The 18,559-nt window shown below is 41.6% G+C and overlaps 1 protein-coding gene across 5 annotated transcripts in view; it reads right to left on the reverse strand.

Moving 5' to 3' along the window:
• Positions 1–18,559, reverse strand: part of LOC126198697 (phosphatidylinositol phosphatase PTPRQ-like) — a 485,978-nt gene that overhangs the window by 153,943 nt on the left and 313,476 nt on the right. The gene's annotated exons all lie outside the window — the stretch shown is intronic.

Raw genomic sequence — 18,559 nt, forward strand, 5'->3', positions numbered from 1 at the left:
ACCGAGCTGAGCACTATGTCATTATTGCCCATTGTGTCTACCTGATCTAAGCAGTCTGTACCTAGACTTCTACCTGGACTCACCTTTCTCACCCTCTGCTGAATATTTGTCAAATGCTTTCTGTGATGTCTCCTTATGTCACTTTAAGTTTTTGCCTCAAAGAGGAACACTATTGTAGATGTAATAATTAGTTTCTGACTTTGAAGTTCGTCTGCAATTAACAGATGTTACAAATCTGCAGAGTTTTCTTTCACTACTTTCTGATGTGATTTTGGAAACACATTCTGATAGTTGCATGTTGCTTTAAAAATACATAATTACTTCAGCATCGCTCCATAGCTATGTGTTAATAATACTGACCATACTCACATGTGATTTGTTCTATTAAACAAAGAAACATACAAATTTTATATTAGTTCATAAGATATATTTGGATTACTTTCAGTACCTGTGCAGATTATGAATACTGTTTCTTTGTGTGTGAGGGATGACAACCATCAATTTATAGTTATTCTGTATGTTATTATTGTTACCAAAGGCAGCCTGTTACTTAATATGGTGAACAAAATGCACTGATCGCCTCTCACATGTTGTCATACTCTGTGAACCACATTTAAAAGTTTTTAACTTTACTTTTGTTTTACCATGACACTTTTGGCAGCTTGAAGAACAATTTTTGTGAGTCTAATTGAGTCTTATCCCTTTCAGACCCTTTGTGTACATTGTGTACATTGCTTTTTACTGTGCCACAGTTGCAGCAGAAGTATTTTTTCCCCAATGGAAATTTGAGGTACACGTTTTTGAATGTTCACCCTTTTCATGATGTGCAAGTGATGCCAATGTTGGGCATCATATGAAAATATCAGCAAGTCAGTGTAGCAGTGCTCAGCAGCTCATGATGACCAGAATACACAGATGTGGTTGGTTTGCTACATTCCACTGTATAATTGAATACTGTTATTTTGCATGGTATTTATTGAATGATCATTTTACTATTTATTACAACAGAGAATATTTTATAACTAGTTATCACAGTATGTGGGGACATAGCTCCATGGAGTTGCCCGAAACAATAAGTTGTCCTGAGGTAGCTCAACTCAGCTCTCTGGACATACAGTTAGTTTGCTCTGATTAATGTTAGTGACAACATGCTTTGTACCTCACAGGACAATAAAATATATTCATATGGAATTGTATGACCTGTTAGATGTTATCATACATAACTATCATCCTGAGTACACTTCCTATAAGTCCATAAAATAATACCCAGAGCACAAAGTAGGTTTTGAAAATGGATACATATTTTTGTATAGAGCTCACATCTAAAATAATTAATAAATCACCTAAGAGTGTTACCACATAAAGATAAAATTTCCTTACACCAGAAAAAATTTCAGCTCTGAAAGGGTTAATTGCTGGAGGAGGTCAGATTGTCTATCTGTAATAAGTAGAGCATGTAAAAAGTATATATACAGAACCATACAAACATTTGCCAGTGCTTTTCTTAAATTTTTGGTAACTTCTTGTCCACAGGAAATGGACAGCATAGTTCTCTGTCACATAGCTCATGACATTTCTTAACTTTAATGTAACTATCAAAACAAGACATTTGTAATTTGAAATATTCATCTTTTTCTGTGTGTTTTATGGCATGACAATTTTTCCATAGACAGCCACAAAGGACAAGACATGTGTGGGCCTGAAATGTTTATGGAAATGTGCAAAAAATGATATTTTTTGTGTGCAGTTGTGCAATAAAACCTTCAGGATAACAGAAAGGTGTTGTTGTTGTTGTGGTCTTCAGTCCTGAGACTGGTTTGATGCAGCTCTCCATGCTACTCTATCCTGTGCAAGCTTCTTCATCTCCCAGTATCTACTGCAACCTACATCCTTCTGAATCTGCTTAGTGTATTGATCTCTTGGTCTCCCTCTATGATTTTTACCCTCCACGCTGCCCTCCAATGCTAAATTTGTGATCCCTTGATGCCTCAAAACATGTCCTACCAACCGATCCCTTCTTCTAGTCAAGTTGTGCCACAAACTTCTCTTCTCCCCAATCCTATTCAATACCTCCTCATTAGTTACGTGATCTACCCACCTTATCTTCAGCATTCTTCTGTAGCACCACATTTCAAAAGCTTCTATTCTCTTCTTGTCCAAACTGGTTATCGTCCATGTTTCACTTCCATACATGGCTACACTCCATACAAATACTTTCAGAAACGACTTCCTGACACTTAAATCTGTACTCGATGTTAACAAATTTCTCTTCTTCAGAAACGATTTCCCTGTCATTGCCAGTCTACATTTTATATCCTCTCTACTTCGACCATCATCAGTTATTTTACTCCCTAAATAGCAAAACTCCTTTACTACTTTAAGTGTCTCATTTTCTAATCTAATCCCCTCAGCATCACCCGATTTAATCTGACTACATTCCATTATCCTCGTTTTGCTTTTGTTGATGTTCATCTTATATCCTCCTTTCAAGACACTGTCCATTCCGTTCAACTGCTCTTCCAAGTCCTTTGCTGTCTCTGACAGAATTACAATGTCATCGGCGAACCTCAAAGTTTTTACTCCTTTTCCATGAATTTTAATACCTACTCCGAATTTTTCTTTTGTTTCCTTTACTGCTTGCTCGATATACAGATTGAATAACATCGGGGAGAGGCTACAACCCTGTCTCACTCCTTTCCCAACCACTGCTTCCCTTTCATGCCCCTCAACTCTTATAACTGCCATCTGGTTTCTGTACAAATTGTAAATAGCCTTTCGCTCCCTGTATTTTACCCCTGCCACCTTCAGAATTTGAAAGAGAGTATTCCAGTTAACGTTGTCAAAAGCTTTCTCTAAGTCTACAAATGCTAGAAATGTAGGTTTGCCTTTCCTTAATCTTTCTTCTAAGATAAGTCGTAAGGTTAGTATTGCATCACGTGTTCCAACATTTCTACGGAATCCAAACTGATCTTCCCCGAGGTTCGCTTCTACCAGTTTTTCCATTCGTCTGTAAAGAATTCGCGTTAGTATTTTGCAGCTGTGACTTATTAAACTGATAGTTCGGTAATTTTCACATCTGTCAACACCTGCTTTCTTTGGTATTGGAATTATTATATTCTTCTTGAAGTCTGTGGGTATTTCGCCTGTCTCATACATCTTGCTCACCAGATGGTAGAGTTTTGTCATGACTGGCTCTCCCAGGGCCATCAGTAGTTCCAATGGAATGTTGTCTACTCCGGGGGCCTTGTTTCGACTCAGGTCTTTCAGTGCTCTGTCAAACTCTTCACGCAGTATCTTATCTCCCATTTCATCTTCATCTACATCCTCTTCCATTTCCATAATACTGTCCTCAAGTACATCGCCCTTGTATAAACCCTCTATATACTCCTTCCACCTTTCTGCCTTCCCTTCTTTGCTTAGAACTGGGTTGCCATCTGAGCTCTTGATATTCATACAAATGGTTCTCTTCTCTCCAAAGGTCTCTTTAATTTTCCTGTAGGCAGTATCTATCTTACCCCTAGTGAGACAAGCCTCTACATCCTTAGATTTGTCCTCTAGCCATCCCTGCTTAGCCATTTTGCACTTCCTGTCGATCTCATTTTTGAGGCGTTTGTATTCCCTTTTGCCTGCTTCATTTACTGCATTTTTATATTTTCTCCTTTCATCAATTAAATTCAATATTTCTTCTGTTACCCAAGGATTTCTATTAGCCCTCGTCTTTTTACCTACTTGATCCTCTGCTGCCTTCACTACTTCATCCCTCAGAGCTACCCATTCTTCTTCTACTGTATTTCTTTCCCCCATTCCTGTCAATTGTTCCCTTGTGCTCTCCCTGGTGTATGATAATTTTTTGTTCATATAGGAATAGTTCAGTATCGCAAATAAATGATCTTTTATTGTTTTTGTGTATCTGATGTAATGTGTGCTATATTTTTATTGTTATGTACTTCACAAACAAAATAGACATCACACATACACACTGTGTAAATCATGCCGTTATGCATGCAAATGCAGGTGGCCTACCAAGATGGTGTCGCCAAATGTTTTCTTCGTTTGGTTTCCTAAAATCAAACAAGAGAACAATACACAACTTGGTCATGGGATAGTACTAAGAACTGAACCCAAGCAAAAAACTGAGCAGTCTGCTGCACTACCATCTATGGTATGAGAACAAATGACAGTAATGACTTTGGTGGGCCACTTGACTTTGTGCACATAATGTCCTGATTAGCTAACTTCAATAATGAAGCCAGAAACAGCACAACACATCATTTTTCCTAAACAATTATTTCTCAGAACAACCTACCATAAAACATCCTCACAAGCTTTTCGGATTGCTTCTTGACACCCTGTGTGTGTGTGTGTGTGTGTGTGTGTGTGTGTGTGTGTGTGTGTGTGACAAAAAATATTAAGTTCATAAGAAGTTGCAATATTGTTAATTATAAGTAGAAATCAAGAATTATAACATAAAAAAGCTTTTAAAAGAGCTACAATGTAATGAATTTATATGGGCCTGAATTTTGTAATAATGAGAAACACTGAAGCAATTTTCATCTTATCAGTTTTATATGGAAGATCTTGTTGGGGGCTGTCTGTTTAGCATTTCTTTAGCATAGACTAATTGAATAACCAGACTGTGTAATTTTGTTTTGCACATAACTTCAACAAAATGAATGGTTGTAAAAGAAGTGTCAAGTTATACTGATGAAAATGTGAAGTATTACTCCATGAACACCTTGATCAAACACTACCAAGCTCACACTGCAGTATTTCCATGCCTGTTGAGTATATTGATTACAATTTCATACCTACACAAGCTTACTTTCAATCTGAAAAAATAATTATTCTTACAGATGAAGAATTGTGTTGGTACATGATGGCTACTGGATGTGTCTAGTATTGCTGTAACTTTTCAGTTGGATATCACAACACAGTGCAGCCAGCAGACATGCACATGCAGCTTATGACCATCTTTCAGGTTTTGAGGAAGGTTGAATCATTAGAGTGAGACACATTATGGAGCATGGTACCAACGGAGAGACCATTGACAGATAGAAAAGTGCAATTGGTGCAAGATGAGTGGTGGCAATATGGACTCTGGACTGCAATGTGGCAAGAAGTGTATGCACATCTCCACTCAGAAAGACCACACAATGAGAAGATCATAAGATTATTTGACTGGCTTTGGTGAATAGAAAGCTAGCAACAGTACAAATCATAGTGCAGGCTAGAGGTAGAGCAATCTCACAAACCGTCAGGAACAGATTACTGGAAGCTGGGTTGAGATCTCAAGCTGCCACGCATTGTTTACTGCTGACATCATACAACACATCCCCTGCCCTATGCTTTACCACCATGCTGGATTAGCCAAGCAGTCTAAGGCACTGCTGTCATGTAGTGTGCGGCTGGTCCCAGCTGAGGTTCGAGTCCTCCCTTGGGCATGGGTGTATGTGTTTGTCCTTAGGATAATTTAGCTTAAGTAGTATGTGAGCTTAGGGACTGATGACCTTAGCAGTTAAGTCCCATAAGATTTCACACACATTCGAACATTTTTTATGCTTTACCACACAGCCCACAAACACACCCAATGAGGTATGCTACAGAGACCTAGCCAAATTCTTAAACTGTCAGCATTATCCAATCATTCTCATGTAAAAAATCAAAATAGAACTCCAAAAAAGCCAAATGGTCTCAATTTTCCAAGCAAATGGATGTCAATATGATGTTCACTAACTATGACAGGTTCATTGGAGTACTGAAAAGTGCAGAAAAATGATGCATACTGAGAGATTACCACAAATAATACATTTCCAGCTGGAATGGAGACAGTTACAGGCCTCTTAGGAATTTGAAGATAGTGGGAAGACAGTACAGTTCCTACTACATCATCAGCTCCACAAATAGCTGAGTTTTGCCAGGTCTTGCTGGAATTCCAGATTGGTTTTACAAATAGTACTCTACAGCAATGTGTCTTTACTTAGCTCACATATCACAAAGTCCCAAGCAACTGGAAAAGAGTGCATGTGACTCCCATATAAAAGAAATGTTAAAGGAAGGGTACCCACAAAACTACAGACCAATATCATTAACATAGGTTTGCTGTAGAATCCTTGAACACATTCTCTCTTTGAATATAATAAATTTCCTTGAGAGGGAAAATCTTCTGTCCACAAATTGGCACATTTTTAGAAAACATCACTTGTGCAAAAACTCAACTTGCCCTTTTCTCACAGGAGATTCTGCAAACCATGAAGGAAGGGCAACAGGCAGATTCCATGTTTCTAGATTTCCATAAAGTATCTGACATGGTGCTACACTGCCAACTGTTAACAAAGGTATAAGTATACAGAATATGTTCCCACTGTGTGAGTGTCTTGAAGCCCTCATAAGAAACAGAACCCAGTGTGTTGATGTCAACGGTGAACATTCATCAGAGACAAAGGTATAATGAGGAGTGCCCCAGAGAAGTGTGACAGAAATGATCTGGCAGGCAGGGTAAGCAGCAGCTCTTTTCTGATAATGCTGCGGTGTATGGGAAGGTGTCATTGTTGAGTGGCTGTAGGAAGATACAAGATGACTTACAAGGGGACCATCAGAAGCATAAATAATGGATTTGCTGTGTCTCAGATGTTACAGAGGGAGATGCCCTGAGTAAGAGGCTACCCACATTTTTAGTGATGGGCCTTGGTTTTTGAGAAAATTGATTTTGAAATTCACTGCATGCTCAAAACAAAAAGAGTACACTGTGTGAAATTATTAAAAAATATTCACTTTTGCCATAGTAATTTAATTTTGATGTCATTATTACAAAATCTTACTTGCTATCGACTGCATCACTTGCTATTCCACAACAGAAATCTGGATGATATTTGTCATAAAAGCAACTGAAACACAAGCTACTGTCTTACAGGATCACAGGGTTTTTGAGAGTGATACCGGAAAACATTGCTCATTTACATTCAAAGAGGTTTCTCTTTCATCCATTAACTTTGATGCTGGCTCGTGTGCAAATTCATTGTCTATGAAATTACCATCTCCCTCTGCTCCCATGTACTGCTTTATATTATGTCGATTCATCTGCAAGATACAGAACATTCACACAAAAGAGAAACTTACCATCTCATATTCGTGCACCTCATTTTCTTCATTGATGTTCATTAATTCATTGCCACCTATCTCCTGGCCAACAGGTCTTGTATTGCAATACATACCTCACTGCCAATTGCAACTGAATTTTCAGAGATCATGCTGGATGGTACATTTGTTAGAAGATTTAAATTGCGAAGCAGCTTTTTGGTGTATTTGATGGTGTTAGTGATTTCGTCCCTTGATTGTTCATTCAACTTCTCTACCAATGATGTATCTTCTTCTGGCTGCACTTCTGTAGACACACTTGGGTTGTCCATTTCACTGTATTCTTTGGACACACACGGCACTATCAACATGTTGGGAGCAACGGACATTGATGACAAATGCAAACCAGCAGTTGAGGAGTTAGGTCACTGCCGTTTGCATGACCATGGCAGCACATGTTCATAATACACAGAGGACTGTCCATGGAAACTCTGTTTATTATGAAATTATATCGCCATAGCCAAAAAAAGACAGTGACTAGGGTGATACACAGTCACAGTACACAGAGTTCGCACAGGATGTCTGCATGGACAGTCCACTTTCTGTTTGACAAATGTACACAATTTAAACTTCTTAATAATTTCACACAATTTACACTGTTTGTTGATATTCTGTAAAATAAAATAGAAAAGTGTCACACTATTCTGATTTTAAAAAAAGCAAAAATACAGAAAGAACCCAAACACAGTATCTCCAGCATGGTAGCTGTAGACCTTAACCTATGTGCCATGCTCCCTTGATTGGAACATGGCTAATGTTAGGCATACTAAAGTGCACAGTGAACTTCAAAATCAATTTTCTTGAAAAGCAAGGCCCATCACTAAAAATGCGGATAGCCTCAAACTCAGGATATGTCCCTCTACAACATATCCGTGACCCATCAAGATCTGTTATTAACACTTCTGATGGTCCCCTTGTTAGACAAAGTTTCCAGTTGGTGTGATGAAACACAGCTAGCTTTAAATGTAGAAAAATGTAAGTTAATGCCAATGGGTAGGAAAAACAAACTCATAATGTTCGAATACAGCATTAGTAGTGTGCTGCTTGACAGAGTCACATTGATTAAATATCTAGGTGTAACACTGCAAAGAAATATGACTTGGAATGAGCATGTAAGGATTGTAGTAGGGAACGTGAAAGGTTGACTTCAGTTTATTGGAGAATTTTAGGAAAGTGTGGTTCATTTGTAAAGAACTCTGCTTATAGGACGTGAGTGCAACCCATTGTTGGATACTGCTCAATTGTTTGGGATCTGTACCAGGTCAGATTAAAGGAAGATATAAAAGAAATTCAGAGGCAGGCTGCTAGATTTGTTTCTGAAGGGTTCAAACAATATTCAAGTATTATGGAGATGCTCAAATGCAGAACACTGGAGCAAAGGCAACAGTCTTTTCAAGGAGCACTATTGACAAAATTTAGAGAACTGGCATTTGAGGCTGACTACAGAATGATTTTGCTGCTGCCAATGTACATTTCACATAATGACCATTAATATAAGATTAGAAAGATCAGAGTTTGTGCAGAGGCTTATAGACAGTCATTTTGCCCTCAATCTCTTTGCAAGTGGAACAGGAAAAGAAATGACTAGTAGTGGTGCGGGTACCCCCTACCATGCTCCACATGGTGTTTTGGATAGTATGTATGTAGATGTAGATGTAGTTTCCCATCCCTTTTCAATTGGAAGTGACCATGGAAGGTATGAACAATGTGAAATCTAAAAAGGCAGCAGCTGTTGATGACATTTACCATGGGCTTCTATTTCATTGTGGTCCTGCTACTGTCAAATAGCTGAGCACCTTTTCAACCATCATGATAGGTCATCTGCCACTTCTCTTCTGGAAAACTAAGATCATTGTTGTACTGAAGCCAAATTAATATTTCTCAAAAGTTGAAAACTAACACCCAGTTGCTGTCCTTGGCATCATGTTCAAACTTCTGGAGAGGCTCATTTGTAACCAAATCTGCTCAGCCATGAACAAACACTTCCTTATAGAGCAAACAGGGTTAGACAAGAAAGAGGATGGGCTAAAAATAGCAACTCATATCAAAAACTGCTTTTGGAAGCAGAAAACAGACATGCAGATCTTCTTAGACCTAACTGCAGCCTGTGATGCCACCTGGTGTGACAGTCCCCTACTCAGCTTGATCACGGTCATTCCACATTGGAAACTAGCCATTTTAATTGGCAACATGCTAAGCAATAGATACTTTCAGGTCTCCGCAGAGTTCTAAAAGTATAGTTCAGAAAGTAAGTGAGGGTAACACCAAGGTTCTGTTTTGGCCTTGCCCTTTTAATTTGTATTGATATGCTCTTCCAGAAACAAAGTTAAGTAATTTTACATGGGTTGGATAAAAAGTAGTGGCAACATAGTTATAATTCATACCCAACTTTATTGACAGACATATATCATATAACATGCCCTCAGTATGACTGCCCCACATCATTATCACCTTTCCCCACAGAGATGGATTTGGTTGGTTGTTTGGGGAAGGAGACCAGACAGCATGGTCATCGGTCTCATCAGATTAGGGAAGGATGGGGAAGGAAACCGGCCGTGCCCTTTCAGAGGAACCACCCCGGCATTTGCCTGGAGTGATTTAGGGAAATCACGGAAAACCTAAATCAGGATGGCCGGACACGGGATTGAACCGTCGTCCTCCCGAATGCGAGTCCAGTGTCTAACCACTGCGCCACCTCGCTCGGTCACAGAGATGGAAGGCATCATATTACCATCAGCTGATGTCTCACAACAACCATCCTATGACACAGGTGATATGTTCTCTTGTGTTGTAGCATGTGCCATGAAGAGGTTACTCCATGTTGGCCAACAGGTCATAACCTCACAGACTCATCAGACAGCAGAAATGCTATATGATGAACATCCTCCACGTTACAGCAGTGTTATCATTACTTTCTTCCAACCCATGTATTACAAATGTCTGCTTGTGTCTGTGTATATGCGGATGGATATGTGTGTGTGTGTGTGTGTGTGAGTGTATACCTGTCCTTTTTTCCCCCAAGGTAAGTCTTTCCGCTCCCGGGATTGAAATGACTCCTTACCCTCTCCCTTAAAACCCACATCCTTTCGTCTTTCCCTCTCCTTCCCTCTTTCCTGATAAGGCAACAGTTTGTTGCGAAATCTTGAATTTCGTATATATATATATATATATATATATATATATATATATATATATATATATATATATATATATATATATATACAAAGATGATGTGACTTACCAAATGAAAGTGCTGGCAGGTCGACAGAGACACAAACGAACACAAACATACACACAAAATTCAAGCTTTCGCAACAAACTGTTGCCTCATCAGGAGAGAGGGAAGGAGAGGGAAAGACGAAAGGATGTGAGTTTTAAGGGAGAGGGTAAGGAGTCATTCCAATCCTGGGAGCGGAAAGACTTACCTTAGGGCGAAAAAAGGACGGGTAGACACTCGCACACACACACACACACACACATATATCCATCCACACATATACAGACATGTGTGTGTGTGCACGAGTGCACACCCGTCCCCCCCGTCCCCCCCCAAGGCAAGTCCCTCCGCTCCCGGGACCGGAACGACCCCCCACCCCCCACCCCCAAAAAACTCACATACCCCTCCCCCCCCCCCCCCTCCCGACGAGGCAACAGTTTGTCGCGAAAGCCCGAACCCCGTGTGCATGTTTGTATCCGTCTGTGTGTCTATCGACGTGCCAGCGCTCTCGCCCGGCAAGCCACACCATTTTTGTTTTTAGATATATATATATATATAGTTATAATAGAGGGAAACATTCCACGTAGGAAAAATATATCTGAAAACAAAGATGATGCGACCCACCAAACGAAAGCGCCGGCAGGCTGACAGAGACACAAACGAACACAAACACACACACAAAATTCAAGCCTTCGCAACAAACCGCTGCCCCACCAGGAAAGAGGGAAGGAGAGGGAAAGACGAAAGGATGCGGGTTCCAAGGGAGAGGGCAAGGAGCCACCCCAATCCCGGGAGTGGAAAGACCCACCTTAGGGGGAAAAAAGGACAGGTACACACTCGCACACACACACATATCCATCCACACATATACAGACCCAAGCAGACATATTTAAAGTTTGGGCAGAGATGTCAGTCGAGGCGGAAGTGAAGAGGCAAAGATGATGTTGAATGACAGGTGAGGTATGAGTGGCGGCAACTTGAAATTAGCGGAGATTGAGGCCTGGTGGGTAACAGGAAGAGAGGATATATTGAAGAGCAAGTTCCCATCTCCGGAGTTCGGATAGGTTGGTGTTGGTGGGAAGTATCCAGATAACCCGGATGGTGTAACACTGTGCCAAGATGTACTGGCCGTGCACCAAGGCATTTTTAGCCACAGGGTTATCCTCATTACCAACAAAAACTGTCTGCCTGTGTCCATTCATGCGAATGGACAGTTTGTTGGTAGTCATTCCCACATAGAATGCATCACAGTGTAGGCAGGTCAGTTGGTAGATCACGTGGGTGCTTTCACACGTGGCATTGCCTTTGATCGTGTACACCCTCCGGGTTGCAGGACTGGAGTAGGTGGTGGTGGGAGGGTGCATGGGACAGGTTTTACACTGGGGGCGGTTACAAGGGTAGGAGCCAGAGGGTAGGGAAGGTGGTTTGGGGATTTCGTAGGGATGAACTAAGAGGTTATGAAGGTTAGGTGGACGGCGGAAAGACACTCTTGGTGGAGTGGGGAGGATTTCATGAAGGATGGATCTCATTTCAGGGCAGGATTTGAGGAAGTCGTATCCCTGCTGGAGAGCCACATTCAGAATCTGATCCAGTCCCGGAAAGTATCCTGTCACAAGTGGGGCACTTTTGTGGTTCTTCTGTGGGAGGTTCTGGGTTTGAGAGGATGAGGAAGTGGCTCTGGTTATTTGCTTCTGTACCAGGTCGGGAGGGTAGTTGCGGGATGCGAAAGCTGTTGTCAGGTTGTTGGTGTAATGCTTCAGGGATTCCGGACTGGAGCAGATTCGTTTGCCACGAAGACCTAGGCTGTAGGGAAGGGACCGTTTGATGTGGAATGCGTGGCAGCTGTCGTAATGGAGGTACTGTTGCTTGTTGGTGGGTTTGATGTGGACGGACGTGTGAAGCTGGCCATTGGACAGGTGGAGGTCAACATCAAGGAAAGTGGCATGGGATTTGGAGTAGGACCAGGTGAATCTAATGGTTCAAATGGTTCTGAGCACTATGGGACTCAACTGCTGAGGTCATTAGTCCCCTAGAACTTAGAACTAGTTAAACCTAACTAACCTAATGACATCACAAACATCCATGCCCGAGGCAGGATTCGAACCTGCGACCGTAGCGGTCTCACGGTTCCAGGCTGCAGCACCTTTAACCGCACGGCCACTTCGGCCGGCTTCAGGTGAATCTGATGGAACCAAAGGAGTTGAGGTTGGAGAGGAAATTCTGGAGTTCTTCTTCACTGTGAGTCCAGATCATGAAGATGTCATCAATAAATCTGTACCAAACTTTGGGTTGGCAGGCCTGGGTAACCAAGAAGGCTTCCTCTAAGCAACCCATGAATAGGTTGGCGTACGAAGGGGCCATCCTGGTACCCATGGCTGTTCCCTTTAATTGTTGGTATGTCTGGTCTTCAAAAGTGAAGAAGTTGTGGGTCAGGATGAAGCTGGCTAAGGTAATGAGGAAAGAGGTTTTAGGTAGGGTGGCAGGTGATCGGCGTGAAAGGAAGTGCTCCGTCGCAGCGAGGCCCTGGACGTGCGGGATATTTGTGTATAAGGAAGTGGCATCAATGGTTACAAGGATGGTTTCTGGGGGTAACGGGTTGGGTAAGGATTCCAGGCGTTCGAGAAAGTGGTTGGTGTCTTTGATGAAGGATGGGAGACTGCATGTAATGGGTTGAAGGTGTTGATCTACGTAGGCAGAGATACGTTCTGTGGGGGCTTGGTAACCAGCTACAATGGGGCAGCCGGGATGATTGGGTTTGTGAATTTTAGGAAGAAGGTAGAAGGTAGGGGTGCGGGGTGTCGGTGGGGTCAGGAGGTTGATGGAGTCAGGTGAAAGGTTTTGTAGGGGGCCTAAGGTTCTGAGGATTCCTTGAAGCTCCGCCTGGACATCAGGAATGAGATTACCTTGGCAAACTTTGTATGTGGTGTTGTCTGAAAGCTGACGCAGTCCCTCAGCCACATACTCCCGACGATCAAGTACCACAGTCGTGGAACCCTTGTCCGCCGGAAGAATGACGATGGACCGGTCAGCCTTCAGATCACGGATAGCCTGGGCTTCAGCAGTGGTGATGTTGGGAGTAGGATTAAGGTTTTTTAAGAAGGACTGAGAGGCAAGGCTGGAAGTCAGAAATTCCTGGAAGGTTTGGAGAGGGTGATTTTGAAGGAGAGGAGGTGGGTCCCGCTGTGATGGAGGACGGAACTGTTCCAGGCAGGGTTCAGTTTGGATAGTGTCTTGGGGAGTTGGATCATTAGGGGTAGGATTAGGATCATTTTTCTTCGTGGCAAAGTGATACTTCCAGCAGAGAGTACGAGTGTAGGACAGTAAATCTTTGACGAGGGCTGTTTGGTTGAATCTGGGAGTGGGGCTGAAGGTGAGGCCTTTGGATAGGACAGAGGTTTCGGATTGGGAGAGAGGTTTGGAGGAAAGGTTAACTACTGAATTAGGGTGTTGTGGTACCAGATTGTGTTTATTGGAATTTTGAGGTTTTGGAGGGAGTGGAGCTGAAAGTGGGAGATTGAGTAGATGGGAGAGACTGGGTTTGTGCGCAATGAGAGGTGGTTGAGGTTTGCTGGAAAGGTTGTGAAGGGTGAGTGAGTTGCCTTTCCGGAGGTGGGAAACCAGGAGATTGGATAGTTTTTTGAGGTGAAGGGTGGCATGCTGCTCTAATTTGCGGTTGGCCTGTAGGAGGATGCTCTGAATAGCCGGTGTGGATGTGGGAGAGGAAAGATTGAGGACTTTTAAGGATAGGAGTTGACGGGTGTGTTCATTGGCTGAGTTGATGTGTAGGTGAAGGATTAGGTGGGTGAGGGCAATGGATTGTTCAGTTTGGAACCGGTATAGGGACTGATGGAAAGAAGGGCTGCAGCCAGAGATGGGAACTTTAAGTGTGAGGCCTTTGGGGGTTATGCCAAATGTCAGACAAGCCTGGGAAAATAAAATATGCGAGCGTAATCTGGCTAGGGTGAAGGCATGTTTGCGGAGGGAATGTAAATAAAACTTAATGGGGTTGTTGTGGGGGTGTTGTGAGGGTGACATGGTATTGAAGGTGGAAAGTTTAACATGAGGTTGAAATGAAAATGGAAGATAAAAATATATGGGGAGAGATAAAGGTGAACAAGAAAGCAACTGGAGATCTGGTATGAAAAAAGGCGAAAAAGTGTTGGTTGAGTTGATCCTGTGGTGAACTTGGGTTGGTAGACAGCGATGTGCATAAAGGTTAGGTGGTTGTGTTGCCGCTAAAACACGTTAAAGGACGGAGAAATTCGGGAAAATTTCGAAAAAACGTATTAAAAGGAGTGGTGTTGTGGTGAAAGATTACGAAAATGGGGCTAAAATTGTCTGACGAAGAAATAATGACGTTACAACCTGTGGGGAGCGGCTAAAATGATCATTGATGTGCGAAAAACGGAAGTGGAAATAAAGTGAAAGTTATTATAACTGGCCGAAATGGTTGTTTAATACGTGAAAGCAGCTGTTATTGAACTAGAAACGGTGGATTTTATAGCAGCGGTAGTGTTGAAAGCGGAAAATAAATTTTTTTTGGTTATGGTTTGGAAGTGGGTTACGTATTATTGAGTATATATAGTCGGGATAAAATTGTATAGTAGATTACGGTGAAAAGCGGAAGGTGAATACAAAGTGAGATTACTGGAAAAACAGAAAGAGAAAATAAAGAGAAAATAAGACGACAGGAAGATTTCGAAATGCAACAGCGACAATAACAAACGTAATTGTTGGGTTCAAATTAATGATATGGTTATAATAGAGGGAAACATTCCACGTAGGAAAACTATATCTAAAAACAAAGATGATGTGACCCCGTTTTTCGCACATCACTGATCATTTTAGCCGCTCCCCACAGGTTGTAACGTCATTATTTCTTCGTCAGACAATTTTAGCCCCATTTTCGTAATCTTTCACCACAACACCACTCCTTTTAATACGTTTTTTCGAAATTTTCCCGAATTTCTCCGTCCTTTAACGTGTTTTAGCGGCAACACAACCACCTAACCTTTATGCACATCGCTGTCTACCAACCCAAGTTCACCACAGGATCAACTCAACCAACACTTTTTCGCCTTTTTTCATACCAGATCTCCAGTTGCTTTCTTGTTCACCTTTATCTCTCCCCATATATTTTTATCTTCCATTTTCATTTCAACCTCATGTTAAACTTTCCACCTTCAATACCATGTCACCCTCACAACACCCCCACAACAACCCCATTAAGTTTTATTTACATTCCCTCCGCAAACATGCCTTCACCCTAGCCAGATTACGCTCGCATATTTTATTTTCCCAGGCTTGTCTGACATTTGGCATAACCCCCAAAGGCCTCACACTTAAAGTTCCCATCTCTGGCTGCAGCCCTTCTTTCCATCAGTCCCTATACCGGTTCCAAACTGAACAATCCATTGCCCTCACCCACCTAATCCTTCACCTACACATCAACTCAGCCAATGAACACACCCGTCAACTCCTATTCTTAAAAGTCCTCAATCTTTCCTCTCCCACATCCACACCGGCTATTCAGAGCATCCTCCTACAGGCCAACCGCAAATTAGAGCAGCATGCCACCCTTCACCTCAAAAAACTATCCAATCTCCTGGTTTCCCACCTCCGGAAAGGCAACTCACTCACCCTTCACAACCTTTCCAGCAAACCTCAACCACCTCTCATTGCGCACAAACCCAGTCTCTCCCATCTACTCAATCTCCCACTTTCAGCTCCACTCCCTCCAAAACCTCAAAATTCCAATAAACACAATCTGGTACCACAACACCCTAATTCAGTAGTTAACCTTTCCTCCAAACCTCTCTCCCAATCCGAAACCTCTTCAATATGTCTGCTTGTGTCTGTATATGTGTGGATGGATATGTGTGTGTGTGTGCGAGTGTATACCCGTCCTTTTTTCCCCCTAAGGTAAGTCTTTCCGCTCCCGGGATTGGAATTTTATATATATATATATATATATATATATATATATATATATATATATATATATATATATATATATATATATATATATAGAAGGAAACATTCCACGTGGGAAAAAAAACATATCTAAAAACAAAGATGATGTGACTTACCAAACGAAAGCGCTGGCACGTCGATAGACACACAAACAAACACAAACATACACACAAAATTCAAGCTTCCGCAACAAACTGTTGCCTCATCAGGAAAGAGGGAAGGAGAGGGAAAGACGAAAGGATGTGGGTTTTAAGGGAGAGGGTAAGGAGTCATTCCAATCCCGGGAGCGGAAAGACTTACCTTAGGGGGAAAAGGACGGGTATACACTCGCACACACACACATATCCATCCACACATATACAGACACAAGCAGACATAATTTTATCCATGGGAGCATGGGCAGTTTGTCTCTACCAGTAGCATTAGCACAAGCTATAGCAGTTATACAATCCTTGCTTATTTTAGGACCAGGTGCTGCTATTTCATGATGTGAAGCAAGAGTTTTTCTTGGCTAAGCTTTCCAATTGAGCCCAGTTTCATTAGCATTGTAAACATTTTTGAGAGCATAGGCTTCTTCCTTCAATACATCTCTTAATCATATTTTGAAAGGATCAGCTGATGAAGATTCAGCAGACAGTTTTTCTCCTTGTATTTGAAGCTTACAAATGCTGTGTCTTGACTTGAAGCATATTAACCAGCCTGTGATTGCTTTGACGTTCAGCAGCCCTCCAACATTTTAATGAAACTGAACTGCATTTTCACATAGAATGGGACCACAGAAAGGTTCTCCTGGTGATATTTTTTCTGTAAACCACTTGTAAACAGCATCTTCTAGATCTGTGTTCATGGTGAGCTTAATAGTTTGACACCTTGTTGATCCATCAGCAGAATCAAGCTGAGGTACAGAACTGATGATTCGTGTCTTTTGTTTTTTTTATATTCAAAATTCTTGTCTTACCAACCTTGTACTAATTATGTAACTTGGTTGCAGATTGGTTCACTGACACTCCACATCTGACCCAGTGTTTCACTGTATAACACTCCTCCAATCTTTTATTAATCTTGTATTTATCTCTCACAGAGAGGACAATATTTTTACGTTTAAGCTATTTATAATAGAAGTTTCCTTTATGCACCATAGTTAACACAAGTTACTGTAACAGAGTGCAAACTATTAATATTGTTGGCAACTCAGCATTGATGAAGAGGGGAGCCATGCCCTCAGTGGAGGGCATGCACGAGTGAGAAACAATTCAGTTACATGGTTGGTCAGTTGGCCAATATTCAGATACTCAAGGTTCTACTGTACCTCAATGATACTGGTGCATAATGAATTGGATCAGAACTGACTGGGTCAGATGTGGAGCATCAGAGAACTAGCATATAACACTGAACATAGAGACTTGCATGGTGTAGACCTAGACTCAACTGGGACACCGGGTGGCATTCTGTGCTGATCAATGAGGGGTCTTGCTTATGTCTAAGGAAGAATCTATAGAATATGATGAACAAATAAATGGACAAATAAATCTGATCGACAACAACATTTAAATAAATGCCTAATGAAATTTCACAGGAATTATCGACTCTCAAGATCCATACCTCTCCAACACTTGGAACCATGACATGGAGAGTTACTGAGCTATTGGATATGACAATAGGACTGACTTGGTAATTGTTGTAGGGAGGCTGAATGCTTGTAAGTATATAAACAGAATAGTAAACCATGTTGCTGCAACCTTCAGAACCAGGATAGCAAATGACAGTATGTTCAAGAAGGATAAAGGAAAACCCCACATTGCAGTTCACGCCAGTAACAGGCTGAAGGAAGTACAGATCATTTACTGACCTGCTAGGATAAAGGAAAACCCCACATTGCAGTTCTCACCAGTAACAGGCTGAAGGAAGTTCAGATCATTTACTGACCTGCTACATCTGCTGGTTCTGTCTGGGATGCAATATATAGATGTATACCTTCATACCAGCCAGCAGCCAGCAATCTTTACCAGATGAGAAAGCTAATGTCTCAAGTGTGGAAAGAATTCCTCAAGCTGTCATTCAGCAGCTGTAAGCATTCAGGCCACCTCGAATGCAAGGGTGTAGCCTACTTGTTCCAGTGGGATTCACAGCTCATAGTGATGCTGATAATTGACATCAGTCCCGAATGGAAATGAAAGTATAATAATTTAGTACCAATTATGTGATGAAATCTTCACAGAGTTTGATAAATGTCAG

The sequence above is a fragment of the Schistocerca nitens genome, chromosome 8 (genome assembly GCF_023898315.1).
Source record: "Schistocerca nitens isolate TAMUIC-IGC-003100 chromosome 8, iqSchNite1.1, whole genome shotgun sequence".
NCBI lineage: Eukaryota > Metazoa > Arthropoda > Insecta > Orthoptera > Acrididae > Schistocerca > Schistocerca nitens.